The sequence below is a fragment of the Peromyscus maniculatus genome, chromosome 7, assembly GCF_049852395.1.
Source record: "Peromyscus maniculatus bairdii isolate BWxNUB_F1_BW_parent chromosome 7, HU_Pman_BW_mat_3.1, whole genome shotgun sequence".
Lineage (NCBI taxonomy): Eukaryota > Metazoa > Chordata > Mammalia > Rodentia > Cricetidae > Peromyscus > Peromyscus maniculatus.
In genome coordinates this window covers 19441581-19461268 of record NC_134858.1, presented here as the reverse complement: position 1 = coordinate 19461268, position 19688 = coordinate 19441581, and the positions used below count along the sequence as shown (strand labels likewise).

General features: G+C 43.4%; 1 long non-coding RNA gene across 1 annotated transcript; it reads left to right on the top strand.

The window, feature by feature from the left end:
* Positions 1-570: 570 nt before the first annotated feature.
* Positions 571-10131, top strand: LOC143274205 (uncharacterized). The gene is made up of 2 exons (XR_013052651.1): positions 571-632; positions 8841-10131. It is a non-coding gene; the product is annotated as an uncharacterized LOC143274205 (long non-coding RNA).
* The last annotated feature ends 9557 nt before the right edge of the window (positions 10132-19688 follow it).

Below are 19688 nucleotides of genomic sequence, written 5' to 3'. Positions count from 1 at the left end.
ACACAGAAAAAAATGGGTTTCAGAAGTACCAAGGTTCCTGAACAGAGTGACATACCTCAAAAAAAGACCATGCAAAAAGTCGAAAAGTCCTGTAGCACTTATGACGGTACTGTGGAAATTCAATAGTTTGTGCTTTAGATTTAAGCAATTTGAAGGTATTTGACCTGCCATGTATGTTGGTACACGTGTTGCCTAGTACCAGTGGAGGCCAGAGAGGGCATTGGATCACCAAGAATTGGAATTACACATGGTAGTGAACCACTGTGTTGGTACTGGGAATCAAACCCTAGTCCTCGGGAAGAGCAGTGCTTTTAACCACTGAGCCATCTCTCAAGTCCCTAGTTTGTTATTAACAGTAGCTGCAAATAAGATGGTATCTCCTCTGTAAAAAGAATGAACATATTTTGCAGTATTTTTAATATGTGAAGTGTTACTTTATCTCATGAGTAGAATGTCTATTGTGGTTCTCAGTGAGTGATGTGAACCAAAGAAATGCTGAGTTTGTTCTTGTGTAAGGTAGCAAGGCTTCACCTACTACAGTCACTGAGGTATGAGTCATTCACTCACTCTCTCCACTTTCTTCCTTCCAGACATCGATGATAAGGAGGAGGACAACAATGAAGATGACTTTGGTAAGGAGAACAACCTTCAAAGTGATGCTCTTGGTAGTAGTAGGTAATGGTATACCTGGCCACATCCACCTCTCCACTGACTTCCATGTATCAATGATAGTGATGAGGATGACTCTGAGGATGACTTGGGTAAGGAGAACAGCCTTCAAAGCAATGATGTTGGTGGTGGTAGGTCATTCCTGGTCAGATCCATCTCTCTCCTGACTTTCATCCAGATTTCAATGGAATGGATGAGGACAACATTGATAATGACTTGGGTAGAGAGACCAACCTGCAAAATGCTGAACTTGTTAGTGGTAGGTAAAGGCATTCCAGGTCAGATCCAATGAACAATCTAGCAGCAATCAAGTTCTTCCTTTCTTGGAAGGCAGGGGAAGAAAGTCCACTCAAGGGTCCTTCAGTGGACAGAAGTATCAGCCAGGGTCTATTCCTGAATCATCGTATTTCATCTCCTTTTCTCATTGCTGTGATAAAATCAGTGACATGAAACAGGTTGATGGAGGAAGGGTTTATTGTGGCTTATTGTCAAGTGGATCACTGCATCATGTTGGTGGAGACATGGATGTTGGCAGGGGAGGGAGGGCTGTAGGTACAGGGGACAACAGTAACATCTTGTCGAATATTATTTTAGGGTGTGTTACTTTTGTTTATTCTCTGGAACATTTGTTTAATGATGCAAAGGTGGTTTGCAATCTTTTATGTTGCATTTGTTTAACTCTGTGAGGTTGTGTTACTTTGTCTGTCTAAAACACCTGATGGTCTAATAAAGAGCTGAACAGCTAGGTAGGAGAGAGAAATGGGGGGGGGGCTGGCAGGCAGAGATCATAAATAGAAGGAGAAATCTGCGAGAAAAAGAAGAATGAGCAGGAGAACAAGGAGAGAACGATGCAAGGGGCCAGTCCCCCAGCTGCACAACTAGCAACAGAGTAAGACAGACAGACAGACAGAAATAGAGAAGCATAAAAGCCCAGAGCCAAAAGATAGACTGTTGTTGACATATTGTGTACCCCAATAAACTTATCTGCGGGTCAGAAAACAGAATAGCTACTATATTAAACATAGGTTTAGGCAGTGGTAGCACATGGGATTAATCCTAGCATTCTGGAGGCAGAGATCCGTTTGGATCTCTGTGAGTTCAAAGCCACACTGGAAACAGCCAGGCATGGTGATATATATACATGCCTTTAATCCCAGGAAGTGATGGCAGGAAGCAGAAAGGTACATAAGGCATGAGGACCAGGAACTAGAGCTGATTAAGCTTTTAGCTTTTAGCAGCAGTTTGAATGAGATCTATTCGCATGAGGACACAGAGGCTTTCAGTCTGAGGAAACAAGATCAGCTGAGGAATTGTCAAGGTGAGGTTGGATGTGGCTTGTTCTGCTTCTCTGATCTTTTCAGCATTCACCCCAATACCTGGCTCCTGGGTTTGTTTTTATTAATAAGACCTTTTAAGATTTTTGCTACAATAGATGGGTTAATTTAATTTAAGAAAAGCTGGTTATAAACAAGCCAAGCTAAGGCTAGCCATTTATAATTAAGAATACACCATTGTGTGTGATTTATTTGGGAACTGGGTGATGGACCCCTCAAAAGAGCAAAAGCAAACAACAACATTAACATTGCATTCACATCCACAATCAGAAGGCAGAGAGTTAACTGAGGTAGGAATGGGGTCTTCCCAGAACCTCCCTTCACCCAAGGATACTCCACCTTTAAAGGATCCAAACCCTTCCCAAACAACACCACCAGCTCCATACTACATGTTTAAACACACAAAGCTATGGGGGACATTTTACATTCAAACTAGAACACAAAGTCATCAGTTTATGGTCTTGTATGAATTATCCACATCATGTCATGAATGTGGATTGTAAAAAAGAAGACTCACTTCTTCATTTATTCCTTCTATTTCATCTTCCTCAAAAGCATCTGAGTACAAAGACATTGTTGTGTTTCTGTTTATCCTTATTTAGTTCCTCAGACTGAATCCCATTTTCTCCTGTGTCCTTGACCTGACAGTTTTCAGTATTATGTATTTTAGTTATTTTCCACGTGCCACTTCTTACTGAAACAGAAGGAACATATATCACCCATGGTATAGGGAAATGCAGAGGGGAGGAACATATATCACATATGGTATAGAGGATGTAGATGGAAGGAACATGTATCACATATGGTATAGAGGATGCAGACGGAAGGAACATATATCTCTTATGGTATAGAGGATGGAGATGGAAGGAACATATATCACTTATGGTATGGCAGATGCAGAGGGGAGGAACATATATCACCTATGGTATAGAGAATGCAGACAGAAGGAACATGTATCACATTAACAAACTCCTGAGATTTATTGTGCATGTCTAATGACTTAGAAACTGAACATAAAAACTCCATTCGGTAAACCTGTCAGACTTTATGCCCCTTTTGAGGGCTGTGTTGGTAGCTCAGGAGATGCAGTGCTTGCCTTGATAAACTGGCCTTTCCTATGAGTTGGCCAGTGGCTAAACATAGTAGCCCTCGTATTTGTGAGGCATTAATAATGTATGATGGTCAATTTTCTGTAGCCATAGCAGACCTTCAGTAGAATTTCAGTCTACTCAGTGTTTGTGAGTTCTCATTCAAACAGGATATAATAGCCATAGTTAGGAATCTACAACATTCTGGAGAATAATGGTGGCCTATGTTAGAAGTAGATTCTGAGGATGCACTCAGGCCAAATTAGGAACTATTTTTAAACCTTTCTACAACTCTGTCCAAGCCAAGTCCATGTGAAATTAAAAATGAACACTTTCACAAAAAGCATGGTTATGTTCCAGAAGAACAATTGCTTGAGAATGTGTTACCTGTGGGTTTATGTGTCTATGAACCAACTAAGTTGTGAGGTCTGTGGCAGCACATTCTGCCAATAACTAACCTTCCTCAGCATTTACACCACATGCCTTGTGTTCATTGAGTCACTCGGGAACAGCACTACAGTATGTCTTTAGTTATTCACATCCCCTGGGTGGAATCAAGGAGACACAATGATGAATGAACCCAAACCTGTGTTGCTTTTAGGTGAGAGGGCTGAGAGGGGAATCCCACACAGAGTTCCAAATTCTGTGGCTCTAAATATCGCTATCTGGGCTCATTATTAGGATCTGAGATCATTAATTGTCATACAAGAGATTTTGTAGTCTGTGTAAATTTCTGGATTTCCAAATCCAATATGAATGCATATGATAAGGTAGAGATTGAGGTAACATATGCCAGGGTAGTCATTGCTGCAGGAACCCTGATCTCATCACTGTGGTGATGTCCACAGCACATAGAAAGAACCAATGGTGATACAGTGTCGAGGCTCACGATTTGGGAGAAACACACCCTGTGAGTACCAGATCACCCCTTACCCTGTTCTAGTGCATTTAGGAATGGGAAGATGCTTTAGTGATAGGTCAAGGCAGTGTAAGTGTCATCTAGAAGTTGTGAGGCTGTGCGAGCTACACACCCTGGGGCAGAAATAGATAACTACTCAGAGTAGCACTCAGTATTTACCCAATGCCTCACTCTTGTGAAAATTCTCATTTGGAACTTTGTCCAAGCCATGGTGTTGATCACGTTCCAAATCATCATTCTTGCTCACCTTAATGTCAGTTTGCTGGTCTGAACCTGGACAGATACTTTATGCAGTGAATACAAATGATTTCATTGTAAAAGAAAACCAGAAGGAGGAATAAATGATACGTAATAGTCGGTTTTTAAGTGTAATAATGAATTACCCACTCTCCAATAAGCTATCACTATATCACAAAGAGTGAATACTTCAGTATGATTGCATCATATGCTTGGTGGTATGTTCCTTTTTCTAAAACAATGTATACTCTATCAAGATTCAAATTGTCTATGCTAGGTCTGGTGAGATGGCTTCCTTAGTAAATGTACTTGCCTTTTATAACCTGTGACATGAGTTGCAACCTCCATAAAGTTGAAAGGAGAGAATCATCTGCTCCAAGTTGTCTTCTGAACCCCACACATGTGCCATGGCATGTACTCTAACACATACTTCATGTACCTACCCGGGTATAATGATAATTGTATTAATAATAATAATATAAAAGCAATTAAGAATAAAAGCATGTTTGGTTAATAATGCAATATATAGAATTTGATCTGCAGTGGAGAAAAGCAGTTTGACTGATGTTTAAAATAGTGCCAATTGTCCTGGTTTGAAAATGGCCCGAAGAAGTGATAGAAATCTCTTTTTTTTTTGGTTTTTCGAGACAGGGTTTCTCTGTGTAGCTTTGCGCCTCTCCTGGAACTCACTTGGTAGCCCAGGCTGGCCTCAAACTCACAGAGATCCACCTGGCTCTGCCTCCCGAGTGCTGGGATTAAAGGCGTGCTCTACCACTGCCCAGCTGAAATCTCTTTTAATTATAATACTTATTTCAGTATTTTCCTGGTCTAAGGGAGATTGTTTCTGTAATTATTTTGAATTATTTAGAGTAGTCATATATTATTTTGCATTTCATAAGTATATGATGTTTTATAATATTTTTTGCTATGTTAAGTGTACATTATGTAGTCATCAGTACAACTACAACCACAGGATTTACAAATGTATTTTAATACCCATCTTAATTCTATTGAATGATATGAATGAAAGGAAAGCTGAGGTGGTCCTTTAGTGAAGCAGTGTGGCTTCCCCTGCTAGAGACAATAGTGTATGTGTAAGTTATTTTCTGTACTCACTTTATTCCATACACTACAGACTCAAAGAGTGATGTGGTCAGCTTGAGAAATACAGAATACAGGAGTGGTAAATAATGCATCCCTGGTCAGGTTCAATGGGAAAGGACCCAGAAGTGGAGAGTTTGCACCTCCGTTAGGGGCGGCAAAGGGCTGGGAGAGTCAGGTCGTGGTTTTCAGGTGTGTGGAAGCTGTGCTCCGCCTGCGTCACTGGAGCAGAGGGCTGCAGTTCCACGCTCGTCTAGAGTGACATTCCATCCCATACTGTGTTGTCTAAGCATCAACACAGGATTCAACTTCTCTTTAATACTTTGTCCCTTGTCATCCTTCAACACAGGAAGATAGTGTGTTCCAGGGAGAAAGTAACGCCTGTGCTATCTGCCCAAGATTTTAAAATAGTTTGTTATTATCTAAATGGTCAAACCCAGTCAAGTTTGCTTTCCTGTCTCCTGGTCCTCTCTGTTCTTGCATTTATTAGAATTTTAGTTATTACATGTTGTCTTTTGTGGAGAGTCTCATATATACATTGGAGAAAAGACAATGAACATGCATCACTGAATGAAAAAAAATCTGTGAAGCCCTAAAAACCATTTTGTATGTCTGATGGCATAGACATGGGATGCAAAAGCATTAGTCTTTTTTTTTTTTTTTTTTTTTTTGGTTTTTCGAGACAGGTTTTTTCTGTGTAGCTTTGCACCTTTCCTAGAACTCACTTTGGAGACCAGGCTGACCTTGAACTCACACAGATCTGCCTGCCTCTGCCTCCCGAGTGCTGGGATTAAAGGCATGCCACCACCACTCAGCTGCATTAGTCTTTTTATAAATCAGGTATCACCAAACCTCCGGATGTTCTTTTTCACATCCAGAAGACAGGAGCTAGGAACGTGCTTGTGAGGACTGAAGTTCAGCCCTAAATTTTCACGTAAATCTAGTGGGCAGCAGTTTATAATACAGACATCAGGAAGTGCAGAAGCCCCATGACCTCTGTGAATGAGACCAGATCTCAAGGGTAGCAACTTTAGGGAGAGTGGCCAAAACCTCTGACTTCTCATCATAGGGCAACAAAAGGGTATGTAGACAAAATGCTGTGAGAAATACTTGAGTACATTTTTGATGTTTCATTTTTTTAAATTTTCTCTCTCTCTCTCTCTCTCTCTCTCTCTCTCTCTCTCTCTCTCTCTCCCTCCCTCCCTCTCTCTCTCTCTCTCTCTCTGTGTGTGTGTGTGTGTGTGTGTGTGTGTGTGTGTGTGTACCCTGTGAGTGCATGCCACATGTGTGCAGTGCCTGTGGAGGTCAGAACTGTGTGTTGGATCCCATCCCTGGAGCTGAGATCACAGGTAGTCATGAAATGCCTGAAATGGGTGCTGAGACCTCAACTCAGGTCTAAACTGCTGAGCCATCTCTCTAGCCTCATAATTGGTTTTCTAAATTGTTGTATGTTGGCATTTAGAAAACTCCATTGATAGTCTATGAACCAGAGGAAAATTGAAGTTGATCTTATGAGAGGCAGTTTGGCTTCATCTGGCACAGGCAGGAATGTGGGAACCAGCATCTATTCTTCTTGACAAATATAGCAGTTATGGTACATTGGGATGTAAGGACCCTGAAGAGGGAGGAGGAGAATGGGGTAAAGTCAACACATCCCTGTGGGATGCAGTGAGGGACCAGGAGCAGCCAGGTCACCTTGTGCTTCAGAGGCTGAGGGAACAGAGAAGAGGCTGAGATCTGTGTGGGTAGAGATGCTTTTCCTTTCAATGCACTAGGGTGAGCAGCGCTGGCTGTGGACGCTGCCGTGCGTGCTGGAGGCTCCGCCATTCAAATGGATCTTTGCCAGAACATCTGCTCCCTCCTGTCTCCTTTGTGGTGCTCACTCTAGTCAACTGTGTCCATCAAAGTCTGGCTTTGGGATGCTGACCCGTGATAGAGGGATCTACTTGGTGGGGCACAACTTTCTCATGGGCCCGTGGCACAAACCTGCAGACATGAGTCTTAGAGATTGGGTCCATGAGTGCTAGAGAAGAACATCTCTTTCTGGTCTGTGCATACATGTGCAACCACATGCAGGTTTCCTTCTGTCCTGTCAGTCACACTTTAAAGGGCCCATGTGCCGTGAGAACAGAGTTGACTCTGCCTTTGCTCTGCTCACCGTGGAGCTGGGAGGTGAGCACAGAACTTACTTTCACGACATTTGCAGCCTGTGCTCTTCACACGTGAGGTGCGATCGGGTACCAGGCAAAGGAGGTTAGAGCACTGCCTGTCCATCTGGGAGCCTCAGACCTAGTGAGTGATGAGGGATATGGGCTTGTGATCCGGTTTTGGCCTGCATTTCAAATATTTTTGTGTGAGTACTCAAGATGCAGAGGGTGGGCCTTGCAGTCCTCCCTATGACTATGGTAGACATTCGTAGGGCTAAAAGGCCTGGACACTTGGGCATCACCTCTCCTTAGAACACGAGGGCCACAGACTCACACATGTGCAGCACTCACTTTCCTGTTCCCATCTTGTACTATCACGTTGCCATTGCTTCCGGCCACCTCTGTTTGCCCCCTGAGGTCTGTGGGACTCCTGTGTGTTCCAGTCAATGAATTCTGAGCTCTTTCTCCTCTTCTGTAGGCATTGGTTTGTAAACTATTTTTTCCTCCAGTTGTCTTCCCAGGAGCCTCTGCAGTGACGTCATAGCCTTTGCTCATCACTAGATGTGATGACCACATTCTCTCATTGTTCATGCATTGGGATTGTCCTGTGTGTCCTGCCTAGAGCGTCAAGAGCCCACCTCCCTGGCTACATCCTTCAATCACACTTTCTCTGATTACCTCTTCTTACCCAGAGCCCACTCCCCTCCTCCTCCAGTTGCCCCAGGCCATTTTGGCACTGAGTTCTGTACCTGGCAGTCCATGGAGGCTTTGGGATCTTTTTCACCCTCTACTTGCTCCTGACCTGTGTCCCTGGCCTCATTGCCCACATGACCTGACCTAAACCTTCGTTGTGTTTCCCCCGCCTCAGAACTGAGTGTTTTATTAATAACTCTTCATTTATCTGCTATGTCTCCATCCGAGTACCTTGTCCCTTTCTCATGAGTCCCTCACAGAGCTGCTCCCACAGACTTAAGCCCAGTGGTGAGAAGGAATAACTGAGCACTTCTTAGGAATATTCTTAGAAAGACAGTCATGTGAGACGTAGTACATCATCTGCTTTGGTCCTTTTACTGGGGAGCAGATGTGAAGGTTGCTGGTGACAAGCAGGAGAATTGCCCCAAGAGGGAAGAGCTCAGTGCCCTAAGAAGTGTTGTTCCCAGCTTGAGACAAGACACAGAAAAAGAATCAAAACCAGCAGAAACTTTCCCCAAACACAAGGTAGCAGGGATGGGACCGAGGGTGGTCACCTCACCTGGATCTGTCTGGGGAATATCAAACATTGTAAAAAAAAAAACTTGGTCAAAACCTCATCCATGTCTCCTGATGAAACTTATTCTGTTTCTAGATCCAGCTGAGCTGGAAACAGCCTCTGTCGGACCTCCACGGGCTGCATGGGAGGAATGAGAGGAACGAGCCATGAAAACACATGCATGAAGGAAGATCTGGAGGCCCTCTGCCCTAGGCTCTGAGAAAGAAGAGAAAACATGGCCCTGCTCCAAAACGAACTGATGGGGCGAAGACACAAACACACACAGACACACAAACACACACACACACAGACACACACACACAGACACACACACACACACACACACACACACACACACACACACACACACACACACACAAAGGACTGGGCAGAGTACCCCAGGCACTGAGGAGTCAGTATGGTCCAGCGCATCAGCAGACAGCTGGGTGAAGGTATACACACATATAGGCCTGGGGCAGAGTACCCCAGGCACTGAGAAGTTTGTATGGTGCTGCTCAGCACATGGACAGACAGCTGGGCAAAGATATACATGGACACAGGCCTGGGGCAGAGTACCCTGGGCACTGAGGGGTCAGTATGGTCCTGGCCTGTGCTGAGAAATAAACCTGTGGGAATATATATGGCTATGATAGGTTTAATAAACAAGCTGACTGACCAATAGCTGTACAGGCAAGTTAGGCAGGAAAGCCAAACTCAGAATGAAGATGAAGATGGGATGAAGAAGGGTGGTGTCGGAGAGAGCTGCTGCTAGATGCAGAGAAAGCAGGACATGTAAAAAATAAGGTAACAAGATACTAAGCAAAGCATAGATAAGAAATATTGGTTCATTTAAGAGTACGAGTTAGATATTATCAAGCCTGAACTACTGGCCGAGTATTTGTAATTCATGTTAAGTTTCTGTGTTGAACATAATGGTAAAACGTACAGAATGTACAGAGATGGCCAGCCAAACTGGTGGAAACTCATGAACTGTGGACCAGTAGCTGTGGAGCCCCCATGGGAGTGGACTAGGCCCTGTGGATAGGCAAGACATTTGTTTAGCTTGAACTGTTTGGGGGGCCCTCAGGCAGTGAGATTGGAACCATCCCTGGTGCATGAGCCAGGTTTTGGGAGCCCAGTGACTATGGTGGGACACCTTGTGCAGCCTTGGTGCAGGGGTCAGGGGGAGGGGGGCTTGGACCTGCCACAACTAAACGTACCAGGCTCTGCTGGCCCCATGGGAGACCTTGCCTTGGAGGAGGTGGGAATGGGTGTGGGTTGGGGAGGAAGGCAGTGGGGTAGGAGGAAGGAGGAGAGAGAGATCTGTGGTTGGTATGTAAAATGAATAGAAAATTTCTTAATAAAAATAAAAAATTAAATTAAAAAAGTTTCTGTGTTGATTATTTCGGAACATGGGGTAGGGGGATCTTCAGCTTACAAATAGTGCCCAATGTGGGGCCTGAATTTCCTTGAGAAACCTGAGAGAACTTGGAAAAGGATTCTAGGCGTACATGAATGGAGTCAAACTCGGCTTCTTGGTAACCGTTTTTTCTTGAGTAAGCTCTGCTTTCTAGCAGTGAACAGAGGCACAGATCCTTTAAGAGATGGCTTCCTGACTTAGCATTAGCATCAAAAACTGGGCAGCTCACTACTTGGTGGCAGTGTGGACCCCAAAACTCCCCAGAGTTGGTGAGGTAACCATGGCTCCCACAGGTACCTCCACAGTAAGGCTAAGTTCTCAGGGAACCAAGTTGGGGAGGAGCCAGCCACCAGCACACCTTGATCAAAGTTTCACAACAGTTTGGATTTTGCTCATGCAGACAAAAAAAGGTTACAGATGCACAATAAGGACAGATTCAGACAAAGAGAGCCTCTAAAAGGGTCACACTGTCTTTTAAAATGTGCTCAGGAGTGAGAAGAGAAAAAAATAGTCAAATAAAAAATATAGTTTTAAAATAAAATCCTTAAAAATGAAATATATATACATATATATTATATTATAAGCCACATAAAGATGAAAAATACACAGAGTGTGGATACTGTATGTTGTGTTGTCTTTGAACCTTTTGACTGTTGGGAAAGGAGTGATATCTACTAAGACACACTGGAATGTGAGGGCTGCTGGATTTCACCATGCTTTATTTTTTTAAATTTATGTACCAGCCACAATTGCCCCTCCCATCACCCCTCCTGCTCTCCCTGCCACCTCCCCACCCCCACTCCACCCCCATCCACTCCTCCAAAATGGTAAGTCTACATGGGGAGTCTACAAAGCCTGGTACATTCAGCTGAGGCAGGACCAAGCCCCTCCCCATTTCGTCAAGGATGAGCAAGGCATCCCAGCATAGGGAATGAGCTCCAAAAAGCCAACTCATGCACCAGGGATAGATCCTAATCCCACTGCCCGGGCTCCTCAAACACACCAAGCTACACAACTGTCTTCATTTGCAGCAGGCCCAGTTAGGTCCTATGCAGGCTCCACAGCTCTCCATCTAGAGTTGGTGAGTTCCCACGAGCCTGATTCAGTTGTCTCTGCAGACCTCCCCATCATGATCTTGACCCTCCTTACTCATACAATCCTTCCTCCCTTTCCAGCTAGATTCCTGGAGCTCAGCCTCGGGTTGGCTATGAATCTCTGTGTCTGCTTTCATCAGTTATTGGATGAAGGCTCAATGATGACAGTTGGGGTACTCACCATTATAATTACAGGAAGGCCAGTCCAGGCACCCTCTCCACTATTGTTAGTAGTCTTAGCTGGGGTCATCCTTGTGGATTCCTGGAAATTTCCCTAGCACCAGATTTCTCCCTAATAGCTCCCTTTATCAAGATATCTCTTTCATTGCTTTCCCCCTCCATTCTTCCCCAAGATTAACCAGCCATTCCCTCATGTTCTCATCCCCCATCATGGGTGTACCACCCCACCCCCAGTTTAACCTATTTACCCTTCTCAGCATGATCCATGTGTCCCTCTTAGGGTCCTCCTTGTTACCTAGTTTCTCTGGAGCTGTGGGTTGTAATCTGGTTATCCTTTGCTTTACATCTAGTTTCCACTTATGAGTAAGTACATATCTTGTTTGTCTTTCTTATCCTGGGTTATCTCACTCAGGATGATATTTTCTAGTTCCATTCATTTACCTTCAAGTTTCATGATGCCATTGTTTTTTACAGCTGAGTAGCACCCCATTTTGTATATGTACCACATTTTTTAAATTTATTCTTCGGTGGAGAGGCATCTAGGTTGTTTCCAGGCTCTGGCTATTATGAATAAATGCTGCTATGAACATAGTTGAACAAATGTTTTTGTGGTATGATTGAGCATCCCTTTGGTATATGCCCAAGAGTAGCATTGCTGGGTCCCGAGGCAAATTGATTTCCAATTTTCTGAAAAGTCACCATACTGGTTTCCAAAATGGCTGTACAAGTTTGCACTCATGCTGTGGTATGTCTTTCTATATGCTATGAATATGTGTTGCTCCCACTGGCTAATAAATAAAGCTGTTTGGGCCTATGGCAAGAAAACTTACAGCCAGGCAGGAAATCAAAGAGAGAGAGAGAGAGAGAGAGAGAGAGAGAGAGAGAGAGAGAGAGAGAGAGAGAGAAGAAAGACAAAGTGAGGAAAGATGATCCAGCCACATAAGAAGGAAGATGTGAAAGTACTGGTAAGCCTTGAAGCCATATGACAAGACATAGATTAATAGGAATGGGTTGAATTAAGTTGAAAGAGCTAGCTAATATAAATTGGAGCCATAGTCTATACAGTTTGTAAATAATATAAGCCTCTGTGTAATTACTTTTGAAGTGGTCCCGGGACTGCGGATGGGAGAGATTTGTCCAAACCACGGGGCCAGGTGGGACCATGACCACCTACAAATGGCACCCAACATGGGGCAAGAGTTTCCACCGAAAACCTGAGAGAACTTAAAAGGAGGTCCTAAATGGAGCTAAGAACAGTTTCCTAGTTTGTGTATCTCATTACTGGCAGTGGTACAGAGAGACGTGTCCCTTGGTCACGGCAGGCTTCAGCGGCTACACGGTGGGCTCCGGTGGGCTCTCATGGGCCACAATACAAAGAGGCTTCTCTCAGCTGCTGCCTGTGGGCTTGGGAGCACAGCCTCAGGCTTAAAAACACAGGCACATTGCTTAAGACTGCTTCCTAGAATTGGGAGTTTGAACGTGACACCTTGGTACCCGAGGTACCCACGCCATGTTGAAAAGCCGAGCAGGGTGGAACCAGCAGCCAGGGCTGCTGCCGCTTTCATCCTAGCCACGCAGCTTAGCAGTTTAAAATCTCTCCTGGTCAGAAAAGAATCACAGATACACAAGAAGACAGATTCAGATGGAATAAGTCTCTAAACGGTTTACAATGTATGTAAAAATGTGCATAGGCTTAAAAGACAGAGGAAAATGAATATAGGCAGTTATATAAAGAAATGAAATAGTTTTTAAAAATGAAGTCTTTAAAGAGACAATAAAAATAATATAAAAATAGCCATGTAAAGATGGAAATTACAGAGTCTGGATTATGTATATTATGTTTTCTTTAAATTTTTGACTGTTAATGAGCTAACTGCAGAAAGACATTTGATTATAAAGGCTGTTAAGTTAAACCTATATATATTAAAGGTTATCTTGAATTCAAAATTTGGATCTAAGAATATGTTTCTTTGGAAAGGAGGCTCTGCTTTTGTGTCCACAGGAAGCAAGAGGATGCTTTTTCAGCATCAAATGAGATGATCATGTGTTTTTTTTAATGCCCAATCTTAGCTTGACTTGTTTCTAGCCAGCTTTTTTTCTTTTTATTTATTTATTTATTTTTATTAAGAGATTTTTCTATTCGTTTTACATATCAACCATGAATTCCCCTGTCCTCTTTCCTCCCATTCCCCAGCCTTCCCTCCCAACCCATCCCCAATTCTCACCTCCTACAAAGCAAGGTGTCCCCTGGGGAGTCAGCAGAGCCTGGTACATTCAGTTGAGGCAGGTCCAAGCCCCTCTTCCCTGCATCAAGGATGAGCAAAGTGTCTCAGCATAGGCCCTAGGTTCCAAAAAGCCGGCTCATGCACTAGGGACAGCTCCTGGTCTCACTGCGTGGGGGCCCTCTAAACAGTTCAAGCTAAACAACTGTCTCACTTATCCAGAGGGCCTAGTCCAGTCCCATGGGGGCTCCTCAGCTATTGGTTCACAGTTCATGTGTTTCCACTAGTTTGGCTAGTTGTCTTTTTCCAATCATGGTCTCGATATCTCTTGCTCATATAATCCCGTCTCTCTCTCTCTCTCTCTCTCTCTCTCTCTCTCTCTCTCTCTCTCACTCACTCTCTCTTAAAGCAGCTCATTGCTCTCTGCCCAACAAGTGGCTCCAGTACAAAGTGTCTCTGTGCTCTGGGTGGTCCACACTCACCGCAGCAGGTTCTTGTGAATCTTGCTACCAGGGCCCAGAAGAAACAATATAAGAAGACTGAACCTGTACATATTTGGATTTTTTTTTCTATGCAGGCTGCTGAGTCTGTCTGAATATATTTATGGAATGCCTGCAGGCTACATAACTTAACACTTCACCCTTCATTGAAAATCCATTAAAACAATTACCAGGTCATGCTTGGAAAGTTTTTGTTTTTTCAAAGGCATTTTCTTAGTTGCTGGGTTGGCAGGAACTAATTTGAGATACAAAACTAACAATCTCATTTGAACTATAGGCAGGTCTTACGTAAACCATGGCACACTGCAGATAATACATGTGAATTTGTTCCTTTGTCTGGGCATATGGACTTAAAAGCTGAAGCCCTAATGGTTCCAACATGTACATATAAGGAAAGAAGGATTTCAAGCCAGTGAATCATCATATGCTAATGCTTCAAAGTTAAATGTTTACCTAGAAGGTTAGAGGCTATTAATGACCCCAGTAAATAAAACTGTTCACATCTATAACAGTCATGGAATGTCACACCTTCATGCCTTCATGCCAGAAAACTAGGCTTGAAAAAAGTCTGCTTTTCTTGACCAATATAAAAACAGACTCATTTAAGCCAACAGATGGCCTTTGAATTTGATTTATAAATGTAAGGAGATGTCATAAGTTTATTTTTTTCCATTGAAAATTTCAACTCTTATTAGCATATGCATATATTCAGTTGGCTGCATCTTCTTTTGATTGTTTACCTAATTATTTTATGTGTTTGTCACTCTCACATGCGTGGCTGGCTGCCACATGCATGCCTGGTGCTGGAGGAGGTCAGAAGAGGGCATTAGTTCCCCTGGAACTGGAGTGATGGACAGCTGTGAGCCATCATAAGAGTACTGGGGATTTGAACTCCAGTCTTCTGCAAGAGCAAGTGCTTGTAGCTGCTGAGCCATCTCTCCAGACCAATCCTTTCAATTAGTTAACAAGACATTTACATGACTATTTCAGGCCCTGGGTTAGAAATTTCCCCCATTTCTTGTGTAGCATCTATGTTATAGGGTCTTTTTTAAAAAAATGTATGTATGTGTGTATGTATGTATTATGTATACAGGATTCTGTCTGCATGTATACCTGCAGGCCAGAAGGGGGTGCCAGATCTCATTATAGATGGTTGTGAGCCACCATGTGGTTGAACTCAGGACCTCTGGAAGAGCAGTCAGTGCTCTTCACTGCTGAGCCATCTCTCCAGCCCCTATAGGGTCTTATTAAGAGTTTTCAGGCCACCCACCTTCACACGAATGCCACTACCACAATAAGCAAGTATGTGGTAGAGAGATGGGAGAGGAAGAGAGGTGGAGCTGGAAATGCCATTTCGGTGAGGAACAGCCTGATGAGAGTAGCCTGTGCTGCCACCTGAGGCTGTGGTGATGACCTGTCACTGCCAATGACCAGTGGTCTGTGTCGATGTCTGTGGCCCATGTTACCACCATGTGGACATCTATGGTCTGGGCTACCACCTGGGGCCATGTTAATGTCTGAGCTCTGCATTGAGCAGGCCCCACCCATCACTGGCCACTGCATGGTGGCAACATCAGTGGTGTGGATGCAGAGACCTGGTCCTGCCCTTGGACAGGCCAGCTTTGGAGAGCTGGTTGTGATAGTGTGAGTGTGGGAGAGCTGGCCCCGCCCCTTGCCAAGGCAGAGCAGGAGAGCTGGCCCTGTTGTCTTGAGCTGGGGAGAGCTGGTAGACAAACCAACTCGGCTACTCTCAAGGTCTAGATCCAGGACTCTGAGTTGGCCCACTCCAGCATCCACCCCATCTATGAGCTGCTGGAGCTAGTGAAGGGACCAATCCTGCAGAACCAAAGCTGCAGGATCTCTATGACTCAGGACAACAGCAGGGTATTCGAGTCCCAGTGAGGATCCAGTATGGATGGAGTAGCAAAAGCCAGAGGCCTTGAACCAGACCAATAACTCATTGCAATGAACATTTGCAAGCAAAGCTCTTTGGACAAAAGGGTATACTGTGTGACATACTGTGACATGCCAAAGCTGCCATGGTGAGATTGATTTTTCATTATTTTCTTTTGAGGGGGCTGTTACCAGGTGAAGGGTGGTTATGGAAGGACTGAGAAATGAGTAGGATTGGGGTACATGATGTGAAACTCACATACAAAAAAATAAAATTTAAAGAAAGTCTTCAGAGCTGGACGGTGGTGGCGCACGCCTTTAATCCCAGCACTCCCAGCACTCGGGAAGCAGAGCCAGGCGGATCTCTGTGAGTTCGAGGCCATCCTGGACGACAGAGTGAGTTCCAGGACAGGCTCCAAAGCTACACAGAGAAACTCTTTCTAGGTATAGCTTTATTATATACAGCTGAATCTCTATAACATAGTCTTGCAGCTTGCAGCAAGCACAGGGCTGGGGAGATGGCTTGTCCCTTAGGAGCACATGTTGTTCTTCCAAAGGGTACAAGTTCAAATCCAAGCACCCAGGTCAAGAGCTCATAAATGCCTGCAACTCCAGCTTCAGGGGATCCAATGCCCTTTTTTGACGCTTGCTGACACCAGTGGACAAGATACACACACACACACACACACACACACACACACACACACACACACACCACATAGATGAAATAAATGTTTTTTTTTAAAAAAGGGATAGTACAATAGTTGAACACAGTGTTGTGCACTTGTAATCCTGATCACCAGGAAGCTGAGTGCTATAAGAAAACAGGCTGAGCAAACTAGTAAGCAGTACTCTTCCATGGCCTCTGCTTCAGTTCCTGCCTTGAGTTCCTTCCTTGACTTCTCTGAATGGTAGACTATAAGCTATAAGATAAAATAAACCCTTTCATCTCCAAATTGCTTTTGGTCATGGTGTTTTATCACAGTAATAGAAACTCTAAGATAACCTCAATTAAAACAAACAAGCAAACAAGCAAGCAAGCAAACAAACAAACAAGAAGCATTTTCTCCTGACATCAATGGGGAAACTGTGCAGACTAACTTCAGGGAAACTATAAATTTAAAGCAGAAAGTGGGATCAGGTATTTCCAAGCTCAGAGCTCAGCTCCAGCATTTCCAGTAATATGGTATCATGAGTATTGTAAGTCAAAAACACAGACAAGTATGTTTGTATCTTTCCAGCAATTTACCAAGTAGTCCTAGTTTCCAGGATAGCCAACCAAGGCACACAGGTTCATTTTTTGCCGAAAGACTCTTCTTGGTACTGTAGCCAGCATGAGAGACATGAGACAAGGCTGCCAACTGTTTCTGTCATTTCTTAGTTTAGGAAGTTGTTTGCTCAGCACTTTCTATTTACTTGGGTAATATTATATCCTTCTTGAGTCTCTGATGGATTTGAAGACGAGATAGTAATATATATAGTTTTCCTTGTTACCAAATTCAGAAAAGAAACTCACAAAAGAGGTGTAAAGTATATAAGGTTGAGAGACACAAAAGGATAGTTTTGGGTTGGTAATACAAGTTAGGATAGAAAGTAAATTAGGTACAAAACTTTGGACTCACCAAGATAAGATAGATAATGGAGTATTTTCTCTGAATTTTCCAAATACAAATGGACTGGATATTGTAATGTAACTCTTGCTTAATAACTGTTTTTGTTATGTATAGTTTTAGTATGTTAAAGTTAAAATCATCTTCTTTAATTAAACAAAAAGGGGGAAATGTTATAGAATAATCTTTTTGTACACTGTAAAGATGTGTCTTTGCCAAGGCACCTTCTGATTAGTTTAATAAAAGAGCTGACTGGCCAGTAACTCAGCAGAAGATATAGGCAGGACAGACAGACAGAGGATGCTGAGAAGAAGAAGTGTGGAGTCTCCAGAGTCACAAGAGAGAAGTAAGATGAGTAGATGAGTGTGCTGTGTTGAAAGAAGGTACAGCCACATGGCAGAGGGTAGATAAGAAATATGGGTTAATTTAAAATGTAAGATTTAGCTAGTAACAAGCCCGAGCTATCGACTGAGCATTTATAATTAATAATAAGTCTCTGAAAGGTTATTTGGGAGTGGCTGCCAAGAAACAGAGGAACTTTGCCTACAATTTATTCTAATTGTAATTACTAATACTCTTGTCATATGTTCTCTCTCTCTCTCTCTCTCTCTCTCTCTCTCTCTCTCTCTCTCTGTGCATTATAACAACTGCAAACCGTTAAAGAGACCCTCAAGGAGTGTCAAGTAGAGACTCAAAAAGTCTCTACAGTTAAAAGATAATAAATGGGCTGGAGGTGTGTTGTGGGATATTTTGATCACACTCTGACACTCCCAAGACTACCAATAAAGTTTACCTTGAATCAGAGGGTGAAGCTAGCTACTAGATGGTCAAAATTAGCCATAGAGGTTTTGGAGGACCCAGGACATATAGAGAGACACAGAAAATAGTAGGGAGGAGTTTAGAAAGAGGCTTAGTCTTCTGGATTGAGGAAGGAGAGAAAGAGGAGGTCACTGATTGATTCTCTTTTATTTATTTATTTATTTATTTATTTATTTATTTATTTTTGGTTTTTTGAGACAGGGTTTCTCTGTGTAGCTTTGGAGCCTGTCCTGGAACTCACTCTATAGCCCAGGCTGGCCTCGAACTCACAGAGATCTGCCTGCCTCTGCCTCCCAAGTGCTGGGATTAAAGGCGTGTGCCACCACCGCCCAGCTTACTGATGGATTCCTTATTGTTTCTCTGGTCCATCAGGTTTTTTAACCTGACTCTTGAGTTTTTATTGATGAAAGAATAATTAGATAAATGCTTTAGATGAATGTCTCCCCCACCCAACTCCCAGAGAAGCTGTAGGAGAAGTTGCAAAGAGAAAGAACAGGGTTGGGTCCAGGTGAACAAAAGGACAAATAGGTGGATGGCAGATCCAGAGCAATGAACAAACAGACAGATTGACAGACAGACAAACAGCAATTCTAGTAGGATGAATCAACATCAGGAAACAAGCTGAGCTCAATCCCCTGGGACACTCCAGTGTTCCCTGCCTGTCAGTTCCTTGATCATTCACTATGTTCTCACTTGACAGCTTGACATCACAGTGCTTCTTTTCATGGGGCCCAGGAGAGGAGTTGCTCCCATTCCACAGCCTGGTGTGTGTCTGGTAGGTTCTCAGGCCTGGCTTTTCTAATGGTTTTACTATCCCCATGTGCTTCTTTAGTCCCAATTTACTTTGAAAAATGTATAAAGTGGCACCTTTTTTGCTTTTAAGAATAAGTTCTTTATCCCTGTGTGCCCGTGGGTGGTGCTGAACAGCTGGTGTTGTTTACTGGTCTGCCAAGGTGCAGAGTCATCTTGTCTCAGTGTTTGCACTCAGAATGGAGTAAAAAGCTGTTTATAAAATGGATTCTCTCAGGGCAAGACGCAGCCTGGAAAAACACCATTTTGCATAATATGGAGTAATGCAGGGCAGAACACACAGCCTGATCCCAGCATATGGTAGTATGGTCTCTTATAAAGGAAGTAAAATAACACTTGTACAATTCTTGCTGGAATACAAAGCATTAGTGATTAGACCCACCGAACTCAAACTTC